This window comes from Hyperoodon ampullatus (assembly GCF_949752795.1).
Source record: "Hyperoodon ampullatus genome assembly, chromosome: 1".
NCBI classification, from domain to species: domain Eukaryota; kingdom Metazoa; phylum Chordata; class Mammalia; order Artiodactyla; family Ziphiidae; genus Hyperoodon; species Hyperoodon ampullatus.
The window spans coordinates 108,126,591-108,143,788 of record NC_136914.1 but is presented as its reverse complement, the minus strand read 5'-3'; the positions used below and the strand labels follow the sequence as shown (position 1 = coordinate 108,143,788).

Genomic DNA, 17,198 nt, shown 5'->3' with positions numbered 1-17,198 from the left:
CTCTGTGGCTTCCTTTTGTGACTCCAGAGAGTGTCACAGTTTCACCCCCATTGCCACAGAGGAGGTAGAAAACATCTCCTGATTCCAGGCAGGAATTCTGTGCAGTGCTTGACGGGCTGATCCAGCAGAGACTCATTCTTCTTGTCGAGGCCTCTGGATGACCAGTCCAGCCCATCTCTGGGTTGATTTACACGGGTGAGCTGGGAGGCAGAGCAGTTGTTACTTTCTGACCCAAGAGCTCTGCTTGGCCCATGATTGACATTGTCTGATGAAAGAGAAGTAACATTGGTAGTTACTCCACTGAGAGTGTCTATTCTTAGAAAACCCTAGTTGGGTGGCTTTTGCAAGAGGCGGTGAGAGCCTGGATTAAGTCAGTGGCTGTGAAAATGGAGAAAAAGGGAAGACATGGGAGAGATATATGTTGGTAAAACAGAAAAGATTTTGGCAATATTTGAATGTGGGCTGTATTGGACACGTTTTGAAAAGACCAGTAATAAAATGTTTATTCCATATTATTAGATTTACAGTGCTGAATACACAGCATTTTATTATTATTATTATTATTTTTACAACTTTATTGGAGTATAATTCTTCACAATGGTGTGTTAGTTTCTGCTTTATAACAAAGTGAATCAGTTGTACATATACATCTGTTCCCATATCCCTTCCCTCTTGTGTCTCCCTTGGACACATTTTATACAGCGATTCAAATGTTATTGCCTTCACCTTATTCCAGCCAGAGCAGTGGTGATGAGCTCCTCTTAGGTTTTGAGCAGCTTCATGCACTTTCAGCCTGACAGTATTCTCAGGCTAGAACTGTGCTTCTTGCTTCCTACCCTGGGGGTCTGTGCCCTTGAGGACCTGCTTGGCACTCAGTATTCGTAACAGGGGAGTATTGGGGAGTTAAAATGCCCCTTTGGGCAACCCTTGACTAACCCTTGACATGTGCTTCTTTTCTCTTTTCCTGGTAGGGAGCCCATTTGATAAGGTGATGGAACACCTAGTAGCTGGTAGTGCTGGCCAACTCGGTATCACATCTTTGTAGTGGTCCTCCTTCCTTTCCTGTTTCACTCTCCTGTCCCTCACTTCTGACCCCTGCGATCCCACTACCAAACAAATTAGTTGAATGTAAGCCATTGTCTCTGGCTCTGCTTTTGGGATAATCCAGATAAGACATGTTAGGCTTGGATGCATGAAAGGATGGTGGGCCTGTGAAGAGGAATAGGAAACCATGGATGAACGGCAAGCTGATGAGGTCAGTTTGGGTTATTCTGAGTTTGAAGCAGCAAATGCGACTCTGGTCACAGAAAGCTCAGTTAGCATATCAATGATATTGCTAACCATAGTTTTCCTGAGGTTAGAATAAGATGTTATAAGCTGATGAGGTCAGTTTGGGTTATTCTGAGTTTGAAGCAGCAAATGGGACTCTGGTCACAGAAAGCTCAGTTAGCATATCAATGATATTGCTAACCATAGTTTTCCTGAGGTTAGAATCCAGGTTTCTTAGCTCCTAAACTAAATTTTTAGTTTCTGATACATGCAGTGATGATTCTTCAGTTGCTTTTATTTCTTCAGGGGTAACAGTCTATATTAGTTGTGTACTGGTGCATAAAAAATTACTGGAGGGCCTCCCTGGTGGCGCAGTGGTTGAGAGTCCGCCTGCCGATGCAGGGGACACGGGTTCGTGCCCCGGTCCGGGAAGATCCCACATTCCGCGGAGTGGCTGGGCCCGTGAGCCATGGCCGCTGAGCCTGCGCGTCCGGAGCCTGTGCTCCGCAACGGGAGAGGCCACAACAGTGAGAGGCCCGCATACCGCAAAAAAAAAAAAAAAAAAAAAAATTACTGGAAAACTTGGAAGCTTAAAACAACAAACATTTATGATCTCGCACAGCTTCTGAAAGTCAGGAATTCAAGTGTGACTCAGCTAGTTCAGGGTCACTTATGAGGCTGCAGTCAAGTTGTTGGCTGGCGCTGCTGTATATGAAAAGTTGACTAGGGTTGAGGAGTCTGCTTCCATCTCACTCATGCTGCTTTTCTCAGAGACTTCAGTTCCTTACTCTGGGGGCCCCTCTGTAGAGCTGTTCATTGTGGCTTCCCACAGAGTGAGTGATCTGAGAAAAAGATCTGCCGAGAAAGAGAGAACATCCAAGACAGAAGCCATAGTCTTTTACTAAGCTTGAAAGTGACCTACCATCATTTCTGTCATATACACTTGGTCACAACAACCTTGGTCTCCCTGGGAGGGAGACCATACAAGGGTATGAATACTGGAAAGTGGGGGTTATGGGGGACCATCCTGGAGCATGGCAACCACACAGTCTTTTCATTTTCTTCTTTTAAATAGATATCTATTTTATTAAAGAAGTGCAAAGAAAATATCAAACACTGCAGAATAATTTAAACGAAGAGTGAAACTCTTCCTAATGTCCTGCTCCCAGGCTCAATCCTCATAGCTGATCACTATTAACTGTTTGTTTTCTTCCTAGTGTTTAACAACTGTGTTAAATAACTATAAATAGTCTACTTTAATTTCTCACTTACACAACTCCCACTTTCATGACTCTTCTACTTCCCAAATGTGTTAGTTATATAATTATTTTTAATTCCTCTCCTGGTTGCCTTAGATGTTTAAGATGTACTTAAACATCTGGTTTTGATCATTCATTTATAAACGTTACCTCTTGACTCCATGGTATAAGATGTTATAAGCTGAGAAACTTAGTAACACTTTTCCTCACTTTTGACTTCTGTCAGCTATTTCATTCCTTTTAATCTTACGGAGGTTAGTAATATTTATATTCTGTTCTGTAGGCATACTCGCTTTTCATTCCTTGACCATAGATTGACTCTGAAATTTTAAAGCCATGAAACAGCACTTACAAGTATGTAAGTATTTGGAGTAAATGCCTTCTGCAAAACCAAGCAGTTGAACCAGTAATAAAGGCACTTAAAAAGCAAATGTACTAGGGGCAAATGGATTTCTTTCTTTCTTTCTTTTTTCTCAAAGCCAATTGATTGCTTAAAATATATCACATTTGAATTTGCATCATGTTTGCATAATGGCTTTCTTTTATAATATTTTATTTTTCTTGGTATTTTGAATTGCCTTTCTTTTTCTTTTTTATAAAAGAGATGTAATGCTTTCATTTTATCTCTAAGAAATTTCTGATTCCTCATCATACATTTGTGTAATGGAGTTCTTCTTCAGCTTAATGACATTCTTCACAGAACTGACCTCCTGTTCTAATCTGGAACAATTTATATCCTGTCCTGATGCACAGTATTTCTTCAGTAGTTCCCTTGAGTTAGCTCTTTTGAGTTAGTGTTTCTTCTCACTTTTAGATTCTTTAATGATTTGTTATAGTGTGTCCTCACATGGATATTTTTTGAATGGGGAGGAAGTAAACTTTCTGAGTTCTTTTATGTTTGAAAGTGTCTTTATTATGCTCTCACATTTGATTGATAGTTTGGCTTAGTATAGAATTCTAGTTTCAAAAAAATTTCTTAGAACTTCAAAAACATTTCTCATTGTCTTCTAGCATCCAATGATGCTGATAAGAAGTCTGATATCAATGGAATTCTTGTTCTTTTGAAGGTAACCCTCTATGGAAGCCTGTACAATGATTTTTAAGTCTTTAGTAATTGAATCTTTGGAGTGTCTGGGTGTGAGTTTTTTTCTGTTAACCCTGTGTGGCTCTTGGTGGGCCCTTTTGATCCTAAGACTATAGCCTTCCTTCAGTCCAGCCTCTATGGTCTCATGTTCTCTCCTTCTGTAACTCTTGTTACCCAAATTGCTCATCATCACTCTAAGAGTTTTTATTTTGTATTTTTGCTTTGTATTCGGGGAAGTAGCCCTGACTGTCTTTCAGATCATGTACATTCTTAACAGAATTGAATAACTTCCATTCTTTCTTTGGATTTGTTGTTGTTTTTCTCTGGTTGTTCCTTTTTTGCAGAAGCGTGTGTGTGTGTGTGTGTGTGTATGTCCTTTCTAATTTCTCTGTGGATACCCGTAAGCATTAAAAAAAAAAAAAGTCTTTTCCTTGTATTACTTCTCTGTCCTATGGGAATGGTTGTTCTCTTGATTCATCTTAGTCTTTCTCATTTATCTTCTCAGACTTTGTAACATTCTCCAGCCCCAATACCTACATAATGTGCTCTCCTCAGCCCAGTCTTTTATTGCTTTTATTGCAGTTGTTCAGGTGTCTAGCAGGGTGATATTACTGAAGCCAGCCCCCTGTATATTCAGGGAAAAGTGGTCCAACTTTTAATTCTGACCTTCCTGGCAGCCTAACTCTTCATAGAGAAGACCTATTATCTGTTTTTCACAATGGAAAAATGTTAGCCTAGACTCCTTTCCTTAGAAGGAGTTGGGGATCTCTATCTATGAAGATCACAAGATTTAGCCACCATTTTACTAAGAATGCAACCATTTATGGAGTGTTGTCTGTATGCCAGAGACATGACATATATATTATCTCTTCCTTTCAAACAACTTTGAAAAGTAATTACTATTACTCCATTTTATAAAGAAACAGGCTCAGCCAGTTAAAATAACTTTTCCAAAGTCATCTAGACAGTAAATTCAAAGGTTTTGAATCTAGGGCTGCTGGAGGCTCCAAGCCATTACTTCTGAAAGCCTTCTCTCTATGACTTGACAAAAGATGAATAAATATTGCAACACTTCAAAAAGGCTCAATTCTTTTCTTAACTGTTTTCTCAGTTTGCAGAAGACAGTGTTTTCAAAAGTAGCATTTGGCATAATTCCCATCTTCCCTCACGTACAATACTATTTTAAGAGACCAAGACTTGTTTATTGGGAGAAAGCTTGCACAGAATTTTAAAGAACTCTCTTGCTAATAGATGGATCTATAATCCTGTGAGGAGAGAGGGGCAAGGTTTTTTGTTTTGTTTTGTTTTTCTTTGAAATGAGGCTGAAGTTTGAGTGTATCTCCAGGGAAAGGGAACTATACTTGATGAATTAGAGTAAATATTGCCTGAGTATTACTTAAAGTGAGGCTTAGACAATTCGGGTAGCAAAAGATCTTTATCAAGATCTGCAAGGTTTAAGCAGCTACTATAATATGGTGGGATGGGTTGGGATACATTATTGGCCATGGGTTTATAAAACGTAGACCTATGGGGAAAATGAGTAGCCTACTTGTCAATTAAAATTCTTATTTTGGACAGACATCCCAGCATAATGCACGCTAGCAAAACAAAACCACACACACACAAAATCAAACAAAAAATGAGGAGGAGTTGCAAATAAAGGGTTAAAGAAATTATGTTACACATAAAAAGAAATCTGTTGTGCCGCATACCCAATTTGCCACTTCTCCAGTCTACTAATGTTTTACTGTGGGCATTTGGGCCCAAGCAGTTGAACCAACATAAGACCTATCATGAATAATCTGCCTTTACTCTGCATCTTGTTATGGGCCCTAATTAGTAAGCCTGTTCCTAGAATCCTCCCATCAACTCCCGTTTCTGAGGCTTTCTATTGCTAACTTGGCTTGCAGTCCACCTACTGGCAGAGCCAACTATTCTACCCAACTACTGTGGATTTCTCCATTGCCAAAATCACATGATGTTTGCTAAATATCAGAAAATTTTCTCTTTAATTTGTTATGCTGTTAGGACAGCCAGAGGGTGAAAAGGAAAATTTTTCTTAATGGACACTCAACCTACAGGAAACCCTCCATAGATGATGACTTCCTATATATGGGTTCATTCCACAATTGTTCAGAATAACAGTGCCCTAGACAGAAGACCAAATTAAAATGCATACCCAGTAAAGCTGTAATTTTTTAGTTCTAATTAACCAATTCTCTCTCCTTGAATGTAAGTGACCTCTCTTCCTACTCTGATATTTTGCCACTTGAGATTTACTCAGTACAAATTTTAAAGTAGATTAAAAAACAAATCTCTTCAAATCTATTTCAAAGATAAATGCCTCCTACAAGTCTTGTCCTCAAATACTTAATAGATTCATGTGTGCCTGGGGCATTGTCAGTGATGCTTGGGGGTGGGTAGAGTTTTTATTTCTATTTTATATTCTCTTCTCCCTGTCCTAACCATTTGAGTAAATGGTGGTGGGTAGATTGGCAGATAGCACCTCTCTCCTCTCCCAGGACTGGATGCAGAGAAGGTGAACATTCTCTCCACAGAACCCCCTTTTTTTGAAAAGTGCAGCCCCTTGTTTTCAGGGGGAAGAAGTGGGGGAAAACCAAAATAACAGAACACAGCCAGTATCCTTTAAAATGGTTTATAATTGGACATGTGTGCAATAATAAGAAATATATATATTTCCAAGTTTTTGACACAGACCTTCTAAAACCCTTGCAAATAGAGGTGCTAGGAGAATCTTTTATTCTAACATTTAGTCTTTGACCTCAGTTACCTTCACAGAGCTCCTAAATGCCTTGAAATTTCCTAGGTGATAGCAGTATCTTTTGTTCTAATGAGGTCATTCTTGTTGGGCTCCAGGATGGGGACTGGTCACCAGAAAAGACCAAGCCATGATTAGAAGCTTGGAAATTTCAGCCCTACCTCCCATTCATAGGAGAGGGGAGAGGAACTGGAAATGGAGTTCATAATTGATCATGCCTACTGTGATGAAGCCTCTATAAAAATCCCAATAGTATGGGGTTCAGGGAGCTTTCAGATTGGGGAGCACATCCATGAATTGGGAATATGGTGCAAACCCAGCTCCACAAAGGAAGAAGCTCCTGCACTCAGGACCCTTTCAGTCCTCCCCATGTACCGTTCATCTCTGTTCTTTATAACATCGCTTATTGCATAATAAACTGGTAAACATAAGTGTTAACTTGAGTTTTGTGAGCTGTTGCAGCAAATGATCACATCCAAGCAGGAGGGTCATGGGAAGCTCTTGTTGGAAGCCAAGTCAGACAGAAGCTGTGGGTAGCCTGGGGACTTAGTACTTGTGATTGGCATCTGATGTGGGGGATAGTCTTGTGAGACTGAGCCCTTAACCTGTGGGGTCTGTGCTAACTCTGATTAATGTCAGAATTGAATTGAATTGTAGGACACCCAGCTGGTGTCACGGAATTGCTTGATGTGTGGAAAACCCACACAGCTGGTGTCAGAGGTGTTGTGAGTGTGTTGTCCTTTCTCAAGCAATGTGATTTCTTACTTGAATTTCTGTTTTCTACATAATAAAATGTAGAAACAAATAAAGATTATGTAAAACTTTCACTCTAGACTACAGGTGACTAAAAAGCCATAATTCATAAATATGAATGTAGTTTTAAATCTTGGTTGGAAATCATGCCTTTCTTCTTTTCTTCTGTCCAGTAAAATTGAGACTTTTGCTACAGCAAAGACAAGATGCAAATAATTAAACCCAAATGAGAACTTGCCCAAGAAAAGATTTTTTTTAAACAGGCTCAAAAATAAATATAAAAATTGTCTAACAGTCTAACTTCCGTGTTGCACTTCTGCTTATTAGCAAGATAAAGTGTACTGATGACAAATACTTCAAAAAACTGTGGCCCAAAGAAAAATTTTTTCCGGTAGAAGGAACTTCCCCACAGGCAGGAACACAGTCTTAGTCTGAGATCAAAAAACATTATCATAAAATAGACTCCCCTCTGTTTTCACAGAAATTGATGATTATCAAAAGAATTTTAGAATTACTTAGGGCCAATAGACCTGAGGATGGGAAAAGGGCAGATGCTAAATGCCTTTATTTGGGTCATTTGGGTGTCAGGAAGAATTGATTTGTTATATTTGTCTTTAAACTCTCCTTCCTCCTTCTTATGGTGCCTTAAATTTTCTGTCCTTGTGTTTTAGGCGGCTGTTACAAGTGAATGAGCTTAGCTGATAATTAGACTAAATGATTCTTCCTTGGGAGTCCTTACTTGTGCCAGGTTTTGTGGTAGAAGGACTAAACCCAAAAGGACTTTTTTGAATTCTCTGTAAGACAGGCTCTCATGTCTGCTGAAGGTGATTGAGGAAGAAGGGCTGGCCATTTGGAATGCTGCAGTGCTGTGTGTAAGAAATGTAAAGAACCGACTAGAAGAGGTAGGAATAGTGGAACAAAATAAAGTATACGTCTACTTTTTCTGCCCAGTGAATGTAAGGTACGTCTCTTATTTTCTGTCCAGCATCCATGTTTTGGGGGATTGCCCCTCCTCCACCCTGTCATTCTGGTGGGGCTGTAGATCATGAGACCTTACCCATGACTTTAGGGGGTGGGGCTAGATAGTAGGTACATGACCCAAGCTAAGCCAATCAGCATCTTCTTCTGGAAGTTTGGATCATTAGTGGAGATATCAGATAGAAAATGGGTTGGAACTGGGCCATCTGATGGCTGCAGCCAAGACAACTCTCCCTTCCTCAGGTGCCTGGGGTGTCTCTGATTCCTGTCCTTCTGGTGACTGTACTGTTCAGTGCTTCCTTCACAATGCTAACTACCCCCAGAATATTTCCAATAAACCCCCTTTTCTTGCTTAATATGGCAAGATCAATTCCCATGGTTTACCATTAAAAAAACAAAAAACAACTTTTTGGTTGGTTATACTTTCAGGTATAACAGCAATTTCTGGATTAGAAATTAAATTTAGTGTATGCATGAGATAAAGAAATTATACAGTACAATGGCTTCAAATTGTCAGTAGCTTATCTGCAGGCTTGGTTGGCATTATATCACCTTCAAATTCTATGTCATGTGGTCCTTGCAGCTCCAAAGCTCAGTCAGTGAGCCCAGAGAAGCTAGTGAGGCAGTAGGGCTAGTGCCGTGTTTGCCAGTGGGTTCGGAGAAATATTAATTCCTTGAGAAACTGTAAACAAACAAATAAAAACATTGTGTAGCTAAATAAGATGGAGAAACAATTCGACTTCTATGTGTTTTATGGAGATTTATATTGCTCATAAACAAAGTAAAGGTTCTGATGAGTTGTGTGGGAAAGTGTTTACCTTTGTCTAATCCAGCATTTCCTAAACTTTCATGAATATAAAGTGCTTTTCCCACAGAAAGCCTATTAATATCTCTTGGAACTAGGATTTTGTAAAACATAGTTGGGAAAAAACTGTATAGTGGGATTAGAAAATTAGGTATTTAAACATTTATTTGGTAGAGTGCTAACAGATGAATTTTTACTTTATTCCTTTATTTCCTAAAACAGTATTTCATCTTTAATCATTTTTTTTTTTTTTTTTTTTTTTTTTGTGGTACGCGGGCCTCTCACTGCTGTGGCCTCTCCCGTTGCGGAGCACAGGCTCCGGTCACTCAGGCTCAGTGGCCATGGCTCATGGGCCCAGCCGCTCCGCAGCATGTGGCATCTTCCTGGAGCGGGGCACGAACCCGCGTCCCCTGCATCGGCAGGCGGACTCTCAACCACTGTGCCACCAGGGAAGCCTGATTTTTTATTTTTTGGATGATGATTTGGAGTAATTTACTGAGGCCTTATTTGGGTCATTCATTGAAATAGGTATTTGATACAGTGACTATTATGATTTCAAATACCCAAACTCTAATTCCCCATTTTTTGAAGGAGACAGATAAATTCTTGCCAAGATCACTAGCCCAAAGCGAACAAGTTCCAATTTTATTAACCTGAGCATGTATGTTAAAATCTGGGCATTTGAGTGAGTTTATCACTTCTTAATGGAGAAAATTAACATATATCAGCTAGAACAGTGATTCTCAACCTGGGGCAATTTTATCCTCCAAAGGACATGTGGTAGTGTCTGTAGGTGATTTTGGTTGTCACAGCTGGGTTGAGGGGTATGTGCTGGCATCTAGCAGGTAGAAAGGATGCTCTAAACATTCTACAGTAGGATGACGGCCCCTCTCAACAGAGAGTTGTTCAGCCCCAAATGTTAATAATGGGGCTGAGGTTGAGAAACCCTGAGTAATGCAAGTGCCCCTTGAGAAGATGGAAAGAGAGAACACTTTAAAGGCATTACCATATTCCTAAGCCATTAGATTCAATGACATACTCCCCATGGGCTTTGTGGCATTATGTTTGGCAACCTAAGTCTAAACTTTGTCATTAACTGAAATCTGACCTGCTCAAGTCACATGGGGCCTCAATTTCTTTACCTGAAATAAAGAATTAGATGAGGTGATTGAGAGGTTTCCTGTGATATTGTGATTCATGAAGAACAATCTTGTCTTTTTAAATTAATTAATTAATTAATTAATTTTTGCTGTGTTAGGTCTTCGTTTCTATGCAAGTGCTTTCTCCACTTGTGGCAAGCGGGGGCCACTCTTCATTGCGGTGCACGGGCCTCTCATTATCGCGGCCTTTCTTGTTGCGGAGCACAGGCTCCAGATGTGCAGGCTCAGTAGTTGTGGCTCACGGGCCTAGTTGCTCCGCGGCATGTGGGATCTTCCCAGACCAGGGCTCGAACCCGTGTCCCCTGCATCGGCAGGCAGATTCTCAACCACTGCGCCACCAGGGAAGCCCCAATCCCGAGTCTTGAACCCTTGTGATGTAAGATAAACAACACTGGGCTTAAGCTTTGGGGACATTTAATGTTGTAGAGAAGATCTGCCTCCTCGTGCCTGGACATGTCTGGTACAATCATGTTAGTGATCATGGGCCGAGGGATGAATGGCTCCTGTCCCCCAGAGAACTCCATACATTCTACTGTTCTACCCATCCCTTAAATGAAAGCTCTGATCTCAGTCCTCTCTTCAGACTACACCCATCTTTGGCCATCTTCTCCTCTCTTGTTATACTCAATCCTAATCTCTATGTTAGTATAAATCCCCATTTCACATCCTCATCTTTCTCATGAGCAGTGATTCCCAATAGTCTTTTTTTTTTTGGCATCTACACATGGATGATAATGATAATGATGATGATAATAGTAATAGTTAAAAATAGCTAACACTGTTGATCTCTTGCTATGATTCAGGCATTGTACTAAGCTCTTTCATTAGCTTGTTCAACCCTCAGAGGCACTTAGAGGTTAAGTAACTTGTTCAAGATCCAACAGTTAGTATATCGTAGCTCTAGGACTCAACACTGCCAGTGTTCCAAATTCCACATGTCCCTGATAGATTGATCAGCTTCTCTCTCACACAGTTCCTCTTGCTGTGCTCCCTAAAATGATAGAATCCATTAACTAGAATGTAGTTCTTAAATCCTTCTCTCATATCCTTATATTTACAACTGATCAGTCTGCAAGAATTTAACATCAAATTCATCTTCTCTTTCACCAACCACTATTACTGTCATTGCCTTGCCTCTACTGCAGATCTTCATGACTCCCCATCTATAACCAACTAACAAAATGACCTGCTTTTATTTTTATTTTATTTTATTTTTTTTGGCTGCGCTGTGTGGCATGCGGGATTTTAGTTCCCTCACCAGGGATCGAACCTGTGCCCCCTGCAGTGGAAGCACAGAGTCCTAACCACTGGACCGCCAGGGAATTCCGAAAATGACCTGCTTTTAAACTTTTCCTCTCTATTATTCTTTCTGCAACCTTAATTTCCCTATGTAACAGAAATCTAGTCACTTCATGTCATTCTTAAGAACTTCTAATGACCTTTCCCTGCTTGTAGGATAAAGTCCTTTCTCTGGCATTCAACACTCTCCATGACTGAGGCCCAACTGTGGTATCAGCTACAACACTCACCAAAGTCATTTTCATTATTTCTTTGATCACGTCATGTACTTTTACATCTTAAATTTTTTCAGGGTAGAGTCTAAAACTTCTCACTCCTAATTGTAACACTAGAACATAATTTCTCTTGGTTGAGATATACTAGCTTACTTTTTACTTGCACTCATTAGAGGAACACATTGACTCTTTGCTTAGAGGACCTAGACAGCCTTCTTGTGGTTCTCAGAATGGGTCTGCTTTCCTTTGTTTATTAATGTTTCATTACACTAGAATACCCATCCTTTGCCCCCATCACTTCTTCTCTTTTCAAAGCCCAGATATGAGACTTCTTCCATTTAACTTTCTCTGATGTACCTTCTTCAAGTCAGATGTATTTATTCCTGCTACGATCTCACAGAATATTTTAATATCTGTTTCCCCTATACATTGTAAGCTTCTTGGGCAGGGACACTGTAACTTACACATTTTCGTGTTTCCTGAACTATCACCCATTACAGGGTGATATGTATGTATTGCTGACATGTAGAAAGGGCTCAGTAAATGTTTCATAATAAAGTCACATCTCTTGAAGTCCCTTTAAGTTCTATGATTCTAAAATTATCATTCATTCTTTATTTCTTTACACTTCTTATTGCATTGGGATAAATATTTCTCCCTGAGGGTGGAAGTATGTTAGGGTTAATCTGCAAATTAAAAGTATATAAGAATTTTAATCACAGTATAATTAAGACCTAGAGTTATTTTTTGAAATGCCAGTCAGTATTGCCATAAAAGAGTAATGAGCTCCTTTCTGGACTTCCCTGGTGGTGCAGTGGTTGAGAATCCAACTGCCAGTGCAGGGGACACAGGTTCGATCTCTGGTCTGGGAAGATCCCACATGCCGTGGAGTAACTAGGCCCACACACCACAACTACTGAGCCTGCACACCACAACTACTGAAGCCTGTGCACCTAGAGCCCGTGCTCAACAACAAGAGAAGCCACCGCAATGAGAAACCCACATACTGCAATGAAGAGTAACCCCTGCTCACCGCAACTAGAGAACGCCAGCGTGCAGCAATGAAGACCCAACGCAGCCAAAACAAAACAAAACAAAAAAACAATCCCACTTAAAAAAACGCAAAAGAGTAATGAGCTCCTTTCTCATGAAAACAATAGTCTGTGGGAAGTTTGTTTTTTTTTTAAAGAAGTAAGCTTGAAAAGTGTCAATTTTATTACCATTTCAATAAAAAATTTTTGTCTTTATTTTCTGGATGAGACTAACCTATACAAGATATTGATTAAGCATGAAGTCAGGACTCAAGATATCCCATCTATTTACTATAGTTTGTATTAGTAACTTCAATACTTAGAGAAAAAATAAAAGTTAGTAGTGCAAACCAATATCCAGTTCTCCTTTCTTTCCTGGGAGTACAAGGCTACAATTTGCAGTCTGCTTGCACCTAAGCGGAGCCATGTGACAGCTCTGGCCAAGTAAATAAGAATGGGAGTGACGTGTGGCAGTAGAAAAGCAAGCACAATCCTTTCATTCTGTTCTCTTGTCTTAGCAATCATGAAGGAGGCTACATGGTAAGGTAACCACAGTGTGAAAGCAGCCTGAATTATTTTTCTTTTAAAACAAGTAATTGGCTTCCCTGGTGGCGCAGTGGTTGCGAGTCCGCTTGCCGATGCAGGGGACGTGGGTTCGTGCCCCGGTCTGGGAAGATCCCACATGCCGCGGAGCGGCTGGGCCCGTGAGCCATGGCCGCTGAGCCTGCGCGTCCGGAGCCTGTGCTCCGCAACGGGAGAGGCCACAGCAGTGAGAAGCCCGCGTACCGGAAAAAAAAAAACAAACAAGTAATTGTTTTATGTATTTACCATCAGTGTGAGGCAGATGTAAATGAACAGGAATGTCTAGAGGATAATTCCTACTGAGAAACATTTCAAGGTGTCCACAGACTGGTCAGAATACTATGGTACTATATGGTATAAACAACTAGTCAGTGATATTTCCATTTATTTCACTTTTAGTAATAAAACTTTTTTCTTATACACGATTGAACACATATTTTGCTTTAAAATTAATAGTCACGGTTGAAGAAATAATGATTTATTTTTCTAATCAAGTGGCCAAGCTGCTCAATCTTAAAACCACAACGAGAATGTTGCACCTTATTATTTTAACTAAACAGTAAGATGTTCTGTTTTGATTATTCCTGGTAAATTGCAACTTTGTTTCTCACTAGTTTCCATTTGCCAAACAGTCATGACAAACAGTTTAACCTGGTGGCTACTGCTTTCAAGGGATTCTATCAGATGAATCCTCATTTCCAGTGCAATAGCTGTTGGCAGTCTTTTGCTGAAAGTCCATCCATCAGGACTTTTCTACTGTGGTTAGTTAAGAGTCCTGCTTTTGCTGCCAGGGCTTCATTCTGCTGAATATGATATTCCTGAAATTTAATGGATATTCTTTGCATCATTTAAAAATATTTCTATAAGCAATGTTCTGAGCAGGTTATCTCAACAGGTATTACTTCTCTTCCTGTGAAGTCTTTACCCAGTCCAAAAAGCATGTTTCTTTAAGTTTATAGTAGGTTCCAAGAAGTTCATTGAACTATTTTAACTGATCAGATTCTGGTATTTGTGCAGCCATATTCTTTTGGTATGTTTATCAGTCACTTTTTCTGATGCATGAGTGTCCTTTCTTTTCTGGAAAAGCAGCTAAACTTTGCTTGAATGTCTCCTGTGAGGCCTGATTTCTTCCTTAAGCACAGGCTTTCCCATTTGGTACCAGTATGAGGCAGAGAGGCTAGTCTGGGGACAGAGGGTTGGGGTATGGGTGGGTGCCTGGCAGCTGGATGGCAGAGAACCTAAAGTTAGCACTTTAATTGTTGAGTCACCACATGGGGACAGCTGCCCCAGAGAGTTGCCAGGACCTACAGTGGCCTTTGCTTGAATGTAAAATAACTTTTACGTGTTTAAGCCAGTGAGATTTTGGATTAATTTGTCACTGAAGAATCACTTGTCCTAATCTGACTAATATGGGTGGCACTGGGAATTGCAGTCATTAGACATAAGAGAAGAAAGCCTGTAATAGCAATAGCTAGCCCTTATTAAGCACTTACTCTCCAGGATTTGTCCCATGTGCTTGAATGAATTGTCTTTTTTGACTCCCACAATAATCTGCTTAAAAGATGAGGAGACTGAGGCACAGAGGAATTTAGTAGCACACCTAGGGTCACAGAGTTTATAAGGTTTAGAGCTGGGATTCACACCTGCATTTGGTATGATACCAAGGTTCATTTACTTCCTGAATATGCTCTAGAGTCATTTGGTTTATTCACATGTTTATAACTTTCTAAGTAAATGCAAAAATAAGACTTGTTTCTCAGGTGTCAGGTGAAATAGTTTTTAGAGGAGCATGGTAGATTTTTGTCTTCCAAGAAATTTCTTAGGATTTATGGAACTTTATTTCCTTTGGGGCAAAAGGGGAAATTTCTGTTTCATATGACCTGCTTTGTTTTTATAGTACCCATATGTTGGGCATAGAATAGGATTAGAGGCAAGTTCTTTTAGGATTTAGGAATGCTGATGTGATTAATTTGATCTGATTTAACAGTGATGACAGCATAGAACGATCAACAATTTTAATAAATTAAATTTCATTTATGTGTCTTCTGGGAAGGACTCTGTCAGTTTAAGTAAGACTTGGTGCCTTGATTGACTATGAAGTTTTTTTTTTCTTTTTTTTTTTGGCTGCGTTGGGTCTTCATTGCTGTGTGTGGGCTTTCTCTAGTCGCGGCGAGCGGGGGCTACTCTTTGTTGCTGTGCACAGGCTTCTGATTGCAGTGGCTTCTCTTGTTGCGGAGCACGGGTTCTAGGCGTGAGAGCTTCAGTAGTTGTGGCACACGGGATTAGTTGCTCTGCGGCGTGTGGAATCTTCCTGGACCAGGGATCAAACCCCTGTCCCCTGCAGTGGCAGGTGGATTCTTAACCACGGTGCCACCAGGGAAGTCCTGCCTATGAAGTTTTGAACTGAGCCTGGCTCTTCACTATGAGGATCAAATCCTGAAGTCCTGGCTGTACTCATCCAGCATGTCTTTGACTCCTTAAGGAATTATTACTTTAATGAAGATGAAATCTATTACTTTAAACATTTTTTTCTTGATAATAAAACTTCAACCATGACCCTCATTAATGAACTGGCAAATTATTTTACTCTACCCTGTTAAATGTATTAGTTGGTATGTGTTGCTTTGGAGATATTTTTAAATACATTTTTTGTTAGATATTTAAAAATATTGATTCTTCAGATCTCCCTGAAGAATCTGGGAGAAGTCTGGGGGCAGGGAAAACACAAGATGAACTGAGACATCTTGTTGGGCAAGAAAGAAGGGAAATACTCAAAGACTAATGGGGGTGTGTGTGAAAAGATATTCAAGTCAGCTTGAACGGATTACTCTTGGCAATACTGGGGGACTGTTTGAACATAAAAAAGAATATTGACTGTGACTGATTGTAGAAAGAGAAGAGGAGCCTTTTATAAGTAACTTAAGGGGAACAATTCACTGTAGAAGCAGTATATGCAGGTTAAGAGCTTGGTCTGGGTTCGAGTCCTTGGTCTGAGTTTACCTCTTTGCTTGTAAGTTCTTAAACCTTTCTATGCCTCGGTTTCCACATCTGTAATGCAGTAATAATAATAACAACAGCAACAACTACCTCAGAGGGGTGATAAGAGAATTAGCTAAGATAAAATTTCTAAGTAAAGTATTTAGAACAGTCCCTGCCACATATATCATGTGCTAAATAATTGTTATGTATTATACTACTTTTATTATTATTGTCTATAATGCCCACTACCCATTAGGGAACGGCCATACCAGCCCTGGGCTTTTTGTTGTTGTTATGGAAAATTTTTTTTTCCCCAGGTTTTTTGAGATGTAATTGACATATAACATTGTGCAAGTTTAAGGTATGCAGTGTATTGACTTGATACACATATATTGCAAAATGATTATCACAGTCGTGTTAGTTAATACCTCTATCACCTCACATAATTACCATTTCCTTTTTGTGGTGAGAACATTTAAGATCTACTCTCTTAATCACTTTCAAGCATATAATACAGTATTGTTAAGTATAATCCCCATACTGTACATTAGATCCTCAAAACTTACTCATCTTATACCTGGAACTTTGTACCCTTTGATCAGCATCTCCATTTTCCCCATACTCCAGGCCCTGGTAACCACCATTCTGTTCTCTTTTCTTATAGTATCCTTATCTGGCTTTGGTATCAAGGGAATGCTGGCTTTATAAAATGTGTTTGGGAGTCTTTCCTCCACTTCAATCTTTTCAAAGAGTTGAGAAGGATTGGTATTAATTCTTTAATGTTTGGTAGAACTCACCAGGGAAATCATCTGATTCTGGGCTTTTCTTTGTTGGGAGATTTTTGATTACTGATTCAATTTTACTTGTCAGATTTTCTATTTCTTTATGATTCAGTCTTGGTAGGCTGTATGTTTCTAGGAATCTATCCATTTCTTCTAGGTTATTCAATTTTTTTGGTGTATAATTGTTCATAGTGGTTTCTTACGATCCTCATCTTTTGTATTT

The 17,198-nt window shown here is 39.7% G+C and overlaps 1 pseudogene across 1 annotated transcript; it reads right to left on the bottom strand.

The window, feature by feature from the left end:
• Positions 1-13,906: 13,906 nt before the first annotated feature.
• LOC307057859 (mitochondrial import inner membrane translocase subunit Tim9-like) lies at positions 13,907-14,235 on the bottom strand (annotated as a pseudogene). The gene is made up of 2 exons: positions 14,117-14,235; positions 13,907-14,032 (listed from the first exon to the last, which is right to left on the bottom strand). The product of its transcript is annotated as a mitochondrial import inner membrane translocase subunit Tim9-like (transcript).
• Positions 14,236-17,198: the final 2,963 nt, after the last annotated feature.